The sequence below is a fragment of the Panthera pardus genome, unplaced genomic scaffold, assembly GCF_024362965.1.
Source record: "Panthera pardus isolate Hobbes unplaced genomic scaffold, ASM2436296v1 HiC_scaffold_132, whole genome shotgun sequence".
Lineage (NCBI taxonomy): Eukaryota > Metazoa > Chordata > Mammalia > Carnivora > Felidae > Panthera > Panthera pardus.
Genome location: NW_026526691.1, coordinates 102094 through 116096, shown reverse-complemented (window position 1 = coordinate 116096; position 14003 = coordinate 102094). Strand labels below are relative to the sequence as shown.

The window sequence follows — 14003 nt, the reverse complement described above, 5'->3', positions numbered from 1 at the left end:
ATCCGGTCCCATTCTCTCCTTAAAGCGTCTCTCTCACTTTCTACCGAAGATAATTTGTTATTGATGTATTTTACGGTGTCCTCAAGTTCTTCAATTTTCCTGGTAGACTCCACTTTTTCAGTCTGTAGCACTTGAATGGTGTTTTGCATATCCTCAATGACAGACTCATCAGCTGCTCTGATTCCAGAGTCGTCCTTCTCTAACAGATTTTCCAGTTCTTTGATTCTTTTTTCATAGCCTTTTGACTTTTGATGGTACCTGCGACGTATTTCTGCCAGTGTCTGTTGATAGACGTTCTGCAGTACTGCCTTTTCAAGTTGATGGTCATCGATGGCCTCATTTCGATTCTGTTCAAGTTCCCTGATGGTAACCTGCAGTTTGTAGATTTCATTTTGCTCGTCGCTATTCGCTCCCGGTGCTGAAGTCTGGGAAAAATGCTTCCAATGGCTAACTTCAGCCTCCAGTCTTAAAACTTCATTTGACAGTCTGCTTATTTCTTGTTGTGACCAAATGAGGTCAGCAAAGTCCAGGTCATCCCCCGGGGAAGCTGAAGCAAAGTAGTTGATACCGTAACCCAAGGAAGGTGACGCTGTGGTTGATCGAAGGGCTGATTGGAGCTTCAGCAACTGGTTCTTGAGCCCTATCTGTCTCGCTTTAAGAAGTTTCATTTCTACCTCTTTCTGTTGTAGCTGATGTCGGTAGCTAAGAGTCTGCCGCTTTATTTGAAGCTCCGAGGCTTCATACTTCTCTTCCAGATGACTACAAAGACGTTTAAGTCTCTGATTCTCCCATCTTAAGGTTTCCCGACTCCCTTCACTCTCTTTTCGGTCAGAGTCAGGTCCTTCTCCCACCTTTTCGGTTCCCTCCATCCTCACATCTTTGATGACCTCAGAGATGTGGTCAGTGAAAGAAGCCACACTGCCACCCACTTGCTCTAGGGAATGGCCCAGGCCACCAAACGAAAAGGACATCGCTGCGGGTCACAGAACTGACCTGGTCCGCTCGGCAAAAAGCGTCCAGCGCAGTCGGACAGTCCCGCTAAGTGTCTCCAAACGGAGGCCTGCGCGAGGCTACTAATCAAATCACAACCAGGCGTTTCTAGGCAACGCCACACCGCGCGCGGGCTACTAGGTTCCGGGACCCCTGCCCACGCCCTCCGCCCCCTTACCCTCCCCCCACTGCCCCGCGGGCATCCTTCGCGGTCCCCAGGTGCCTGTGCGCACCTGCGGTGGAAAAAGCCACTCGCCCTGGACCTTCCTGGGAAGTCCAATCAAAGCACACACCGCTCTGCAGTTTGTGGTTTCCACTTAACAATTTTTTTTTTTTTTGGTAATTGACATGAAATGGGCATCCGGAGGCTCCCGGGTACCCCAACCCCTCCTCTTCCTCTCCCACCATCGCCCCCCCACCCCCCCCCCCCCCCGCGGGTCCCCGCCCCCTGCCCAGAGTGCCCCAAGCCCGGGTGTGGCTGTTCCCGGCCGCCAGGACCATGGGGTCACACCGCTGGCGCCTGCTGCCCCCTCCCACCGGCGCCCCGCCTAGCAGGGGCGGGGAGTCAGGACCGAGGCGCCTGGCCGCAGGGCTCTGCGCGCTCGGCGGTGCAGCCCGGGTGGGGGGGGTGGGGCCGAGGGGGCTCGGGCGGCAGGGGCCAGGCTGCAAGCCGCGCTGGAGCCAGGCGCTCCTCTCCCAGCCCGGTCCCGCGCGCCCCCGGCTTGCGGTACCATTGCAAGTAAGGCGGGGAGGGCGGGGCTTCGGCCCGGGATCAGCAGCAGCAACAGCAGCAGCAGCAGCCATTGCCGCCGCCGCCGCCATAGTAGCAGCTGCGCAGCCACCGCAGCAGCAGCTGCCGCAGTCGCCTCAGCCGCTGTCGCCCCCGCCGCCGCCGCCGCCGCCTCGGCCTGGAAGCGATGTAGCCGCGCCAGGCCGTCCCCCCCGAGCTGCCCGGCCCGAGCTCCGCGGGCCGTCGTTGCCGTTCAACCGCATGAAGTAGCTGGCCAGCCAGACTGCGGGCAGGTGAGTGAGCCGCGCCGGGCCGGCGGTGAGCGCGTGGGCCGGGGACTGGGGGTCGGTGTAGTGGCCCCGCGCTCCGGCGCGGCCGCCCTGCCGCCCGCTCTGCGCCGGGTCCGCTGCGGGCCAGGGAGGAGGGCTGGGCCACGCAGCGGCCAGGCGCCCAGCTCAGAGCCACCGTCCGAGCGCCCGGGAACAGCGGGGCGGGCCGGCCTCCCGGGACGCCCCCCGCGCGGGTCCCCGCCGCCCATTGTCCCGGCCCCGCTGAGCATCGTCCTCTGGGGTCTGGACCCAAGCTTTCCCCAGGCCTCCCCCCCACCCCGCCCCCCGCCCAGGCTCTGAGCTGTCAGCACAGGGCCTGACGCGGGGCTCGAACTCACGGACCGCAAGACCATGACCCGAGCCAAAGTCGGACGCTTAACCGACGGAGCCACCCAGGCGCCCCTTTTTCAGATTTTAGAAAAGGAAAAGTGTACATATGCTGTTACTGTATAATCCATGGTGTGGGTCAGCAGCCCTTCGTTGAATATGTTAATATTTCTAGAGTGAAAATATAAAGGTACTTCATGCTAAATGGAACACTTAAAGATTGTAAATGGTTTCATATTAGTTCAGGTCAAGTTTTGTTACCAAATAAGTTACCAAAACACCTTGTTTTTTAGATTTCAAAATGATGGATAAGGGGTTATGGAGCTGGTTTACTCAGTAGTAATATTCCTATTGAGAGAGTCTGAGATGGTTTTTTGTTTTTTGTTTTGTTTTGTTGTTTTGCCTTTTACTCTACGTAATGTCTCCTTACTCCAAAAAGTTAGAAACCACAATGATGTTCTGTAACTAGGGGTCACACAGACTCAAGTGCCAGGCAGGTAAAATTAATAAGCGAAGGGAAGGTAGATGTAAGGCAGTAGAGAGAGGCGAGGAATAGCAAAACTAGCTCATTGCACGGACTTGCTTGCTCTTGGCAAGTCTAGCTACCTGTTGACATGGTGAATGTGGGTGCAGGGAACACCCACCTTCCCACTTTTAAGGATACTCCAGAACGCTGATTTTTTCGTGAAGTTTATCGATACTTAAGTGTCAGCAGTGAAAAAGGAAAAGAAAAGAAACTGCTGGACGTAGGCCAGAGAAAATATATCTGCAAGCTTTATCTGGCCTTGGGCTGCCTGCTCTGACCTCCGGTTGCGAGACTGATTCTTACCGAATGAAAAGTTGGACCGTGGTGTTTTGGTAGTGAACGCTTTCTTGAGATGGGGATGGGACGTTTGCTTTATCATTGTTCGTTGTGCTTTACGTATATGTCACATAATTTTGCGGTCAGATGCTCTACTCCTGAGCTATACCCCCTAGTATATAATTTTGGAGCGTAAAATATTTCAAAAGAAAAGAACACTGGAGCACTGCCTTATTTTCTAGCCAGTGGGAAGTTTTCGTTCTCTTCTATGAATTTGAAAGTTTAATGTTACTTATTTTGGAAAAGGGAATGAGAACCCCAAGTGAAAATAGGGCCCTCTTTTTTAAAAAGTTTGAGTTAAGGGGGGTTAGATTATAATGTCCCTGCCTTTCCAGGGCCACAGTGATCTGAAGTGCCATTGCATGTCCGCCCCTGTATTTGGACTGGGAGGTGTGCCTCATCTTCTGTCCTCTCAGACCGTATCCCTGGTCCTAGCCCCATACCTACCGCCACACGGCTGATGACTTTCAACTTGATGTCTTTTTTGTTTAAGTTTATTTATTTATTTGGAGAGAGCGAGAGCGAGAGAGAGAGAGACAGAGGGAGCGCACACAAGCAGGGAAGGGGCAGAGAGAGAGGAAAAGAGAATCCCAAGCAGGCTCCACGCTGTGAGGGTGGAGCCTGACGCGAGGCTCAAACTCACAAACCGGGAGATCGTGACCTGAGCCGAGATCAAGAGTCTCGGCTTAAGATCAAGATGCTTGATCAAGACTGACCCCCCTCTGGGTGCTCCTTAATTTTATGTCTCTAGTCCTGGCATCTCTTCATCTCCAGATTGATCTTTGCCTTGAACTTCTCTATTTAAATGTCCTGCTGAAATTCAGCTCATGAACTGCATCCTCAAATTGGCCTTCTTTCCCTGTATTCCTTAGGCCGTGGGTCAGCAACCTCTGGCCTGTAGGCCAAATCCTGCCCACTGCCTGTTTTGTGAAAAAGGTTTATTGGATCACAGCCACGCACTGCAGCAGCACAGTCAAGCAGATCTCATGGTGACTGTATGGCCCACGGAGCCCATGCTATTTACCGCCTGGCCCTTCGCAGGAAGAGTTTGTGGACACCCGCCCTGGTGCACTGAATGCCGGAAACCGCATCTCCTCCGTCACCTGCGATCCCCCTCTTTCTCCTCCATCTTCTTTATACCCAGGCTCTCCCTGCCATCTGGCAGCTCTGCCTCTGGACCATCTCTGACTTGGTCTCTGCCTCTCGGTGGCCTTAGTTAGTTCAAGCTTGCGGGGTTTTTTCTTTCTTTCTTTCTTCTTCTTTTTTTTTTTTAATGAAATGTACTGTCAAATTGGTTTCCATACAACACCCAGTGTTCATCCCAACAGGTGCCCTCCTCAAGGCCCATCACCCGCTTTCCTCTCCCCCCCCCACCCCCCATCAACTCTCAGTTTGTTCTCCGTATTTAAGAGTCTCTTAAGGTTTGAACTGTTTTTTGGTTTTTTTTTTAACCTGGACTCACAATTGTCTTCCAACCGGCTTACCTAGCTTGAGCTGGATTTTATCCATACGTGGGACATCTGGGCCTCCACTTTGGTCCGACATGACCAATCGAAATTTTAATGGTCATAGCTATTCCTCTCTAAATTATTTTCTTCTGATGACATCATGACGTTCGGAGGACATTTTATGTCGTCCTAGTATTGCTAAATTGTCTTCGAAACGATAGTGCTGTCATTGAGTTACGGTGCGGCAGATAATTTACACTGGATCGTATGTCACCGTGTGTGATATGACGAATGTCGTGTTTCACCGTTAGGCTGGTAACATTAGATGCTGTCTTGTAAAAAATCTACCTATTTTAATGTTTTCTGTTAAGGTTGAAATGAATGTGTCCCATATTTGTATTTCTTGATGAGTTTTCTGTATGTGTTATTTGGTCATTTAATTGCCAGTTGTCAATTTCATTTTTTTAATCGCCAGTTTCGGTTCAACACCTGTCTGCTGAGAACCTGTCAAATGCTGGGGTGAAAAAGATAACGGATTCCTAGGAATTTGAGTGGGGAGAGAGACCTGCAAGCAGATAATTTGAATACAGCCGGTTGTACTTATTCTAGCAGGCCTTAGGAAGTATGAATGCCACATCTTGATTTATTTATACATGACAAGGTAAACAAGTTCACGTTCTTATCCTCAGGTACATTACGTAATGAGTGCAGGGACAGAATCTTGAGGGAACGCATTCACGACTAGGTACAGGTTTGATACAAGATTCAGAAAATAAAGCGGATTCTGTTGAAAATCCGACCGACCCTGTGGTTTATAGAAGAAACTGCTTTTGAATAGGAGGAGCCTCTTTGTAGCCGGTGACACGAAAACAATATTAAGTTCATCTCAGCTCTCCAGGTTTCAAGACTCTTTCTGAAGTCTTGCTATTCCCTGTGAATTACAGCTTATTCATTACTTGCCGAGACTCCTTCCTTTTGATTGGTCCCAGCATGTTTCTCTCTGTCCTTTCTCACAGTTCTTTTTTTTAAGTGTCTTCCTTATCAGAGATACTTCGGCCTGTTGTCCACTTGATCTCTCCATTCATGTTTCATTAGCAGTTTTTCTATCATTTCTGAATGGGTTCGTTAAATTTCTGCCTCCTAAAGAGTTTATAGTAGAAATGGTAGACTGAGTGACCAGGTACTCAAATGAAAATAAATGTTCAGAACTGCACAGAAATTCTTCTAAGCAATGACCAGCTCCCTGTCAGTGTGAACATTTAGAAGTCTACCAACTTGGTACCTGCCACATGGTCGCTGGATACTTTGATGCATAGACAGGACTGGCCACTTGAACCCGTGCCCGTCTGTACCTTGGGGAAATAACACGAAAGTACTTCTACTTCACTAGGTACGGTGGGTGCAGGATAGATGTAGCGTGGGCGCTGGCATGGGGTCGCTGAGACGTGCCCAGGGGTCCGTGAAGCCTTCTCGGACGTGGGACACCTGAATAATCTTGAGAACAGGAAGGTAGGGGTGATGGGTGGTAGAGAATTCCCAGGGAGAAGAAAAATTCTCAGGGGAAACCTAACCCACTGACCATCTTGTCCTTTAACTTCATGTTTTGTTTGTTTGCTTTAAATTGGAAAAAGGCAACACTATCTGATTGCTAGCAGTGGAAAAAGTCTGTTCAGCTCTTATTTTCCAATGAGGTAGTGAACTAACGGCTGTTTGTAGATCCATATGTTCTTAAGTCCAGAGCAATTGTGGTGTTTAAATTCACAAGCCTCTGGATGCATTTCCATCCAATAGATAGAGTAAGTTGGTTCTTAAAAGCTTTGAAGCTCTAAAATCAGGGGGCTTAGGTGGCTCATAGTTAAGTAACCAGCTCTTGATTTTGGCTCAGGTCATGATCCCACGGTTCATGGGTTCGAGCCCCGTCCCGTGTCAGGCTCTGCGCTGATAGCTTGAAGCCTGCTTAGGATTCTCTCTCTCTCTCTCTCTCTCTCTCTCTCTCTCTCTCTCTCTCTCTCTCTCCTCTCAAAATAAATCAACATTAATAACAAGGTTTAAAACCAGTGTACCCTTATTTTCTTTGCTTAATAATAACTGACAGCCATCTTTCCCCAAAATAGACAGTTTTTAATTTTTTCTGCTAAGGTTGAAATGAATGTGCCCCATATGTGTCTGTGAAAATCTGTGGAGGCATCATTTCTCACAGTGAAGCTTCTCATGTCCTTAATTTGCATCATGCTTGTTCATCTCCCCTTAGAACCTTTTCACTACTCTCACGGCTTTTACCTTCTTGGACACGCTAGGATGTGTAACGTTCCTCAGACAACCCCAAGATGGCAGGGCTAAAACACACGAACACCTGTGGCCGTGGACGTCGACTCTTAGAGATGGGCAGTATCGATCGGCCTTTGTGCTCATCGGTGGAGAACCATTGTTCGAAAAGCTTCCGGGCCAGTTTTGGGGGATCGTGGTTTGAGGACCACTGCAGTAGAATTGGGGGAGCCCATATGTGCAGAAGGTTGAGGAAGCCAAGCTGGTGATTGAGGAGGTGTCCTGTGGTGGCAGGTGAGCCAGGACTGTGGAGGAAGGGGAAGGGACACGAGTGAAAGTCGAGTCAGGAAGCAGGGAGTCAGGAAGCAGGAAGCGATAGCAGCAGCCTAAGGGAGAGGTGATGGCCCCCAGAGCAGGACAATGGCATGGGACTGACGTGAGAAACTATTTTGGCATGGGACTGACGTGAGAAACTATTTAGCACCATGGCTTTAGGGGCGAAGAAGGGAGGGGTTGGCGTGATTCGGTTACGTCTGGATGTTATTTACTGAAGTCGTGACGCAGTGATTATTCGCTTTTCCATTCGTTTCAGATGCTTCTCTTTTTTGAACCATAGAATTCTCACACCTGCCTCGACTTTCTGTTGACTTTGTTTTCATCGACACGTGGCTTCGGGTGGGTGTGTTTGTGCGCACCGACACCACACTGTGCTAATAATAACTGTGGGTGTGTAATGTGTTCTCAATCTGGCAGAGCTGGGCTCCTTTGGCTTTCCTTTTTCAGTTGCTGTCTCCCATTTCTGTGTAGAAGTGAATTTTGGTATCGTTTCTAGTTCCTAGAAAAATGCTATGATTGTGATTGGTCGAGAGCACATTAATCCATATATTTAGTGGGTCCCTGCTATGGGGTGGGTCCTGAGAACCCAAAAATAAGTAAATCCCAGGCACTGATGGCCTGGCATATCTGTGAACTAAACTTTGGGGAGGATTGATGTCCTTTCCCATGAGCCTGGCACATCTCTTTCTACACACAAAGGTTTTCTGTGCTTCCTGAGGGCTTTGTTGTCATTGGAAGAGTGCCTGATTAGTTCAGTTGGCAAACGTGAGTGATGTTAATGTCTGTCCATATCTTTATGTACTAAATAAAGATGTGCTAAATTAGTCACAGCTGATCATTTTTGTTACTTCTTTGAATTTCTACATATGTATTATCTATGTTTTTATTTCTCCTTTTCCTTTTCTTTCAGCAATTTCTTTTTCATCCCTCATTTAATTGGTTAGACTCGAAAATAATGTGTAGCTGTATAATTGTTTCTAGCAATATTGTCTAAAGGGCGTGTGATTTCACCCTAATTAGGCGTTCCAGAAATGTGGTAAGGTGAAGTCGTGTTTAAGTGCGAATGTCCTAATCTGAGTGGTTCTCAGTGGAAATCTACAAGCATTTCCCCTCTGCTTTTGGAGCCACACACCTTGTAGTGTGTCTGATGTTTGAGCCTTTGTTCCAAGGCTCAGTCATAAGATTGGCAGGCGTGTGGCTTAAAGGCAGAATGCTGAATTGAGGTAGCACTTGGACTGAGAAAGGAACTGGAAGAGAAATTTGAAATGGAGCCTATGTGGCAATAGGTTTTTATTTGTTCGTTAGTTTTAATTTTTAAAAGGTTTTTATTTTTGAGAGAGAGAGAGAAAAAAAATGTGAGCAGGGGAGGGGCAGAGAGAGAGGGAGACACAGAATCCGAAGCAGGCTCCGGGCTCTGAGCTGTCAGCACAGAGCCCAACACGGGGCTCAAACCTACAGATCGCGAGATCGTGACAGGAGCTGACGTCGGATGCTTAATTGACTGAGCCACCCAGGCGCCCCGGCAATATATGTTAATATAACTGCTGAAGAAGTGATCAGCAGGTCACAGGGCAGTGGACTTAACTGCAGCCTTTGACTCTTAGAACAGTCTTTAGGAATAGAAACCTTGCTCCCTGTAGATGTTACAGGGAGGTTCTGACGGCCTCTTCCCCCCCAAAAAATCATCCACACACACAAATTGGCAGAGAATTTCACGGACTCCACAGACCTCTTCAAGCCCATGGACAAGAACCCCGGGCTAGTTCCTGGAGAGATGTGTAGTCACGGCCCCCACGCTAGAAACACATCTGTGGAGAAGCGCTGTTTACAGGTGTCTACCTCCCGTGTAGGTGGGTGGTGTTCCGCTGTTCTCCAGAACACACACTTGACGTCTGTGAGAGCCTTGCCCAGAAAAGCTGAGATGGGATATTCTCCATGATGAGCTCTGGCGATCCCATGAAATTACTTTCCCTGAATAATCGGCTTCTTTTGATAGTCAGTCCGTTCCATAATGTTTTCAAAGCTTTCAGGTGAGGGCTTAAGAAAACGAAGACTCCTGTGGGGCAGCTGGAGTCTAGTAAAGAGTAACTGGACTTGAGTCCGTGTGGTCCCCCAGCTCTCTGTCTGACCTTGGCCGCCCGAGCCTCCCGGCTGCGCTCCCACGCTGGTGAGACGGGGCTCCTGCTACCACCTGGGAACCGGCCCTGGGAGATTTAAGAAGGCGGCATGAGGTAAGGGGGCGTCAGAAGACAGGGAGGAAACAGTATGAAACAACAGGTTAGCACTGGAAAAAGCAGGCGGGTTAGATTTTACCTCACCATTAGGGGCCAAAGTCGATTCCAAACGGATGAAGAGTTTCAAGTGAAAACCCAGAACCACAGAATGGAGGAAAAGATGGAAAGTTCTTCATGCTCTGGCATAAAAGTACAGAGAATGAACAATAAAAGATAACCATGCAAATAAAACCACCATTGTAAACTTAACCACACAAGAATTAAACTTCTGTCTGCCTATCTCATAATTAAAATTATGGCCAATGACTAGTTGGAAACAGGAGCAGACACCACGGTGCATTAATATCTTTAATGTATAAAGCTGTGTTATCGATCAGTTGAAAGATCTCGTGGTTCAGATTGTGAGATTGAGCCCTGCATCAGATTCTGTGCACTGATCTCGAGGAGCCTGCTTGGGATTCTCCCTCTCTCTCTGCCCCTCCCCTATTCACACTCTCCCTGGCTCTCTCAAAATAAATAAGTAAACTTAAAAAAAAAATCACATCTCCGTAAAAACCAAGTTTCTGTGGCTAATACACTCTTTGAATGGGCACCGTGGCCAGTATTCTGAGTAATTGCTAGACTTTCCCTGGGTAAAAATTCTACTGGCACATTCTCTGGTAAAGATGAACACTCCCAAACAGTTCAGCATAGAAAGGGCTGAGCCTTGGACCAGACACAGTGATGAGAAAGATCGAGTCATTTGGAGCACATATTGGGGGAGGTAGGGACCATGGTGGTTCCCTAAAATTAAGGTGGGGATAGCATAGACCAATGGGGGTATCTTTGTGTGAAGGAGCCACCCCAATTTGTATGTTACATTCCAGACTCATGATTCGTCACGAAAAGTAATCTTCCCAGATAGCCTGTATTCATGGTGTAGACGATTTAATATTATTAAAACCTCCATACTACCCAAAGCTGTCTACAGATTCAGTACAGTTCCTATCAACATTCTAATGGCATTCTTCACAAAAAAAAGAAAAACGATTGTAAAATCCACATGGAACCACAAACGACTGAAACAGCAAAAGCAATCCTGAGCTAGAAGAACAAGGCTGGAGGCGTCACACTTCCCGATTTCAAACTCCTTGATCCTTGAACAACGTGGGTTTGAATTGCACGGGTCCACTTATATGCAGATTTTTTACAGTACTATACTGTAGATGTACTTTCTCTTCCATACAATTTGCTTAGTAACATTTTCTTTCTAGGGGTGCCTGGCTGGCTCAGTCGGTTAAGCGTCCAACTTCGACTCAGGTCATGGTCTCGCAGTTCGTGAGTTCGAACCCTGCATTGGGCTCTGTGCTAACAGCTCAGAGTCTGAAGCCTGGTTTGGATTCTGTCTCCCTCTCTCTGTCCCTCACCTACACACACACTCTCCCTCTCTCTCTCTCTCTCTCTCTCTCTCTCTCTCTCTCAAAAGTAAATATTAAAAAATTTTAAAAAGTAATTACATTTTCTAACTTTCTTTATTGTAAGAATACATTAAATAATGCACATAACATATAATACATGTTAGCCAACTATTTATGTTCTCAGTGATGTTTCTGGTCAACAGTAGCTACTAGTAGTTAAATTTTCAGGGAGTTAAAAGTTACGTGCCAATTTCTCACTGCACAGGGTCAACACCCCTAACTCCTATGTTGGTCAAGGGTTGGCTGTATATTGCAAAGCAGTAGTCATCAAAATAGGATGGTATTGGCGTAAAAAAGATACATGAATGGAACAGACTAGAAAGCCCAGAAATAAACCTGATTAAGAAGAGATATTGGATCTCTTTCTAAAATTAATTTTATCAATGTAATATGTGGCTGAGTGTCCATAAAGGCAGGAAACATAGTGTCAACTTATTTTCAAGCTGTATGTTAACATTTTCGCATAATATGTTCCACATAGATTTCAGTCTCCAGATACCTTTTTAGGTTAAGTACCTCTAAATTGAAAGCAAAGAGTCTGGTTGGTAAAATGAAAACAAGGATAAGAAATACATTGATTTGCTTTGTAATCAAATGACTTGATTACAGGGGTGTCAAATGACTCGACTTAAATCGCTGTTTGAACCAGAAGTCCCACTATGGCACCTCGATTGCCATCATCCTGGGTATTACGTACAGTAACAGTGCTACCCCTTTGGACTGCAGAGGAGTCCTCGGAAAGTACCGTGATCTGGCAACTGAGGCTCGAGCAACTCAGGATGTTCCTCTGCCGGTTGATGGCCGCCAGGTCGGCTTTCTGGAAAGGTCTACATAGTTAATGATAATTGGAAAGCATGAGTGGGAGAAAGCTGTGAAAATACTTTGTTTCTTTTTAAAGTAAAGATGAGATGCCTGAAGGAAGGAGTACTCAGTTGTTACTATTTGTGTGTGTAGTATTGAATCACGTTCCTGGATTTGTGACAAACTTGTTTCAGTAAGGCTGTGCAGCTCAGAAATGATCATTTTAGAAACTGAAGGTTCGGCTTCTCTACAGCGGTCTTTTTTTATTTTATTTTTTTAATTTATTTGAAGTAGGCTCCATGCCCAATGTGGGGCTCAAACTCATGACCCCCAGATCTAGAGTTGCACATTCTACCGACTGAGCCAGCGAGGCGACTCTAGAGCAGTCTTTTCTGCAAGGGTGGCCTGTGGGTCTCGGCCATGGAATTCTGGGAGGAAAGGGCCTCTTAAAGAAGCAGGATCTTGTTCCAGACCTGCTTTTGAACAGAGGTGAGGCCTGGAAACTGGCATTTTAAATCAGCACACTCCCCACCCTCCGTGATTCTATCCACGCCCAGGTCTGGGAGCCACTGGTCTTGAGGCTTTGTTCTTGTTTGGGGTTGCTATTCTTTGCAGACTTTTGTTTGCTGGTTTTTTTTCTTTGGTTTTGCTCACGGAGCCCTCTGATGTCAACATTGGTGGAATTTCTCCCCATGTTATTATTCATTTCTGACTGTTTTGTTTATTTTTTATTTTTTTATTTTAGAGAGCGAGAGCATGCATACACAAGCGGGGAACGGGGGGAGACAGGGGCCGAGGGAGATGGAGAGGACCCCAAGCAGGCGCCACCCTCCACACAGAGCCCGACGTGGGGTTTGATCCCACGACCCTGGATCATGACCTGAGCTGAAGTCAAGAGTTGAACCCTCAACCGACCGAGCCACCCAGGCGTCCGTCCCTAGCTGTTTTGTTTTAAACTCTGGGATAGTCATTATTACATTTCACGAGTTCCTTTGCATTTCTGGATTTCTGACTCTGAGCTTTTCATTTTTTCCCACAGAGCTGAGAAAACAGAAGTCCTCAGTGAAGATCTGTTACAGGTAACAAAATAAAATCTTCTTAAAGTGCTTTGCTTAAAGAGGAAAACAAAACAAAGCCTCATCGGCGAGAACTGAAGCAGATCTGTGTACGTACGTCTGTATGTATGATCTGAGACACGATGAGACTGATCGGCATGGTCCCGAGCAGGAAAGAAAAGCAGTTGGGTTGCACGGTGATAAAAAGGGGATCTGGAACTTCGGTGTCATGTTGTGAAGTTCAAATGGGGCTGTCCTGCTTTCAAGTGCCAGGTGTCGGGGTGGGGTGGGGGAGGCGCTGGCTGGCCTGGCCGGTCCACCGGCACTGCAGCCTGGTCACGGGTCCCGGGCAGGCTGCGGGCCTGTCGCTCGCTGCTATGACGGTGTCCTTGATGGGACAGGCCCTGCCGGCAACAGCCTAGAGTTTCCACTTCTTGCCTCTCATGCTATCATCCTCCACTTCTGGGCTGAGTTGGCTCCTGAAGGACTTAGAGTCTCAGTGACGGTGACCAGACCTGTCAGGACCACCCTGAGGCCCTGAGGTGGCCTGTGATCAGCCTGGACTTTTCTGCCCTGCAGGAGGGATATTTCCTGAGGGACCTCGGCCGGGGCCACTGCACTTCGTCTCTCACAGGCTTCCCTAACTTTGGGGCTGGGGGTTTCTTCCAGAAGGCCTGGGACCCTTTGTACACATCCCTTCACTCGGCCTCAACCCCGTTCCGTCTCCACCCACCCCAGAGCACGCCGGGAAAGACAGAACCCTTCTGCACTGAGGTTTCTCTTAAGCCTCCTTGCTTGTGTCCTTGCTTCTCATTCCATGACCTTCGGCAGGTCTTTTCACCTGAGCCCCTGAAGACCAGCAATCTGCTCCCGGGTGACTTTCTGTCTCTTCCCATAGAGAGGAGCCGGCATAGCTTAGAAAACTGGTGCTATGCCAGCCCATGTCAGAATATCCTTCTAAATTATGACAGCCACCTGCAGGTAGAAGATTCTAAGAGCACGTTTTTTTTGTTGTTGTTGTTTTTTTTAAGGACCAGAAGTTTTTATTAAGAGTAGGAGGGTTTGTTTTTTTTAAGAATTATTAGATAATCATATTCTTTTTTTTTCATTTTTCTTTTTAATGTTTATTTTATTTTTGAGAGAGAGAGAGAGAGAGAGAGAGAGAGAGA

General features: G+C 47.7%; 2 long non-coding RNA genes across 3 annotated transcripts; one reads left to right on the top strand and one right to left on the bottom strand.

Annotated features, from left to right (window-relative positions):
- Window positions 1-1748: 1748 nt before the first annotated feature.
- LOC109261557 (uncharacterized) lies at window positions 1749-13607 on the top strand. 2 transcript variants are annotated; one of them, XR_008422023.1, is made up of 2 exons: window positions 1749-2013; window positions 12819-13607. It is a non-coding gene; the product is annotated as an uncharacterized LOC109261557 (long non-coding RNA). The 2 variants fall into 2 exon arrangements; XR_008422022.1 differs by lacking the exon at window positions 1749-2013 and adding an exon at window positions 9978-12268.
- Window positions 8625-9703, bottom strand: LOC128776902 (uncharacterized). Its single transcript, XR_008422024.1, has 2 exons — window positions 9606-9703; window positions 8625-9491 (listed from the first exon to the last, which is right to left on the bottom strand). It is a non-coding gene; the product is annotated as an uncharacterized LOC128776902 (long non-coding RNA).
- Window positions 13608-14003: the final 396 nt, after the last annotated feature.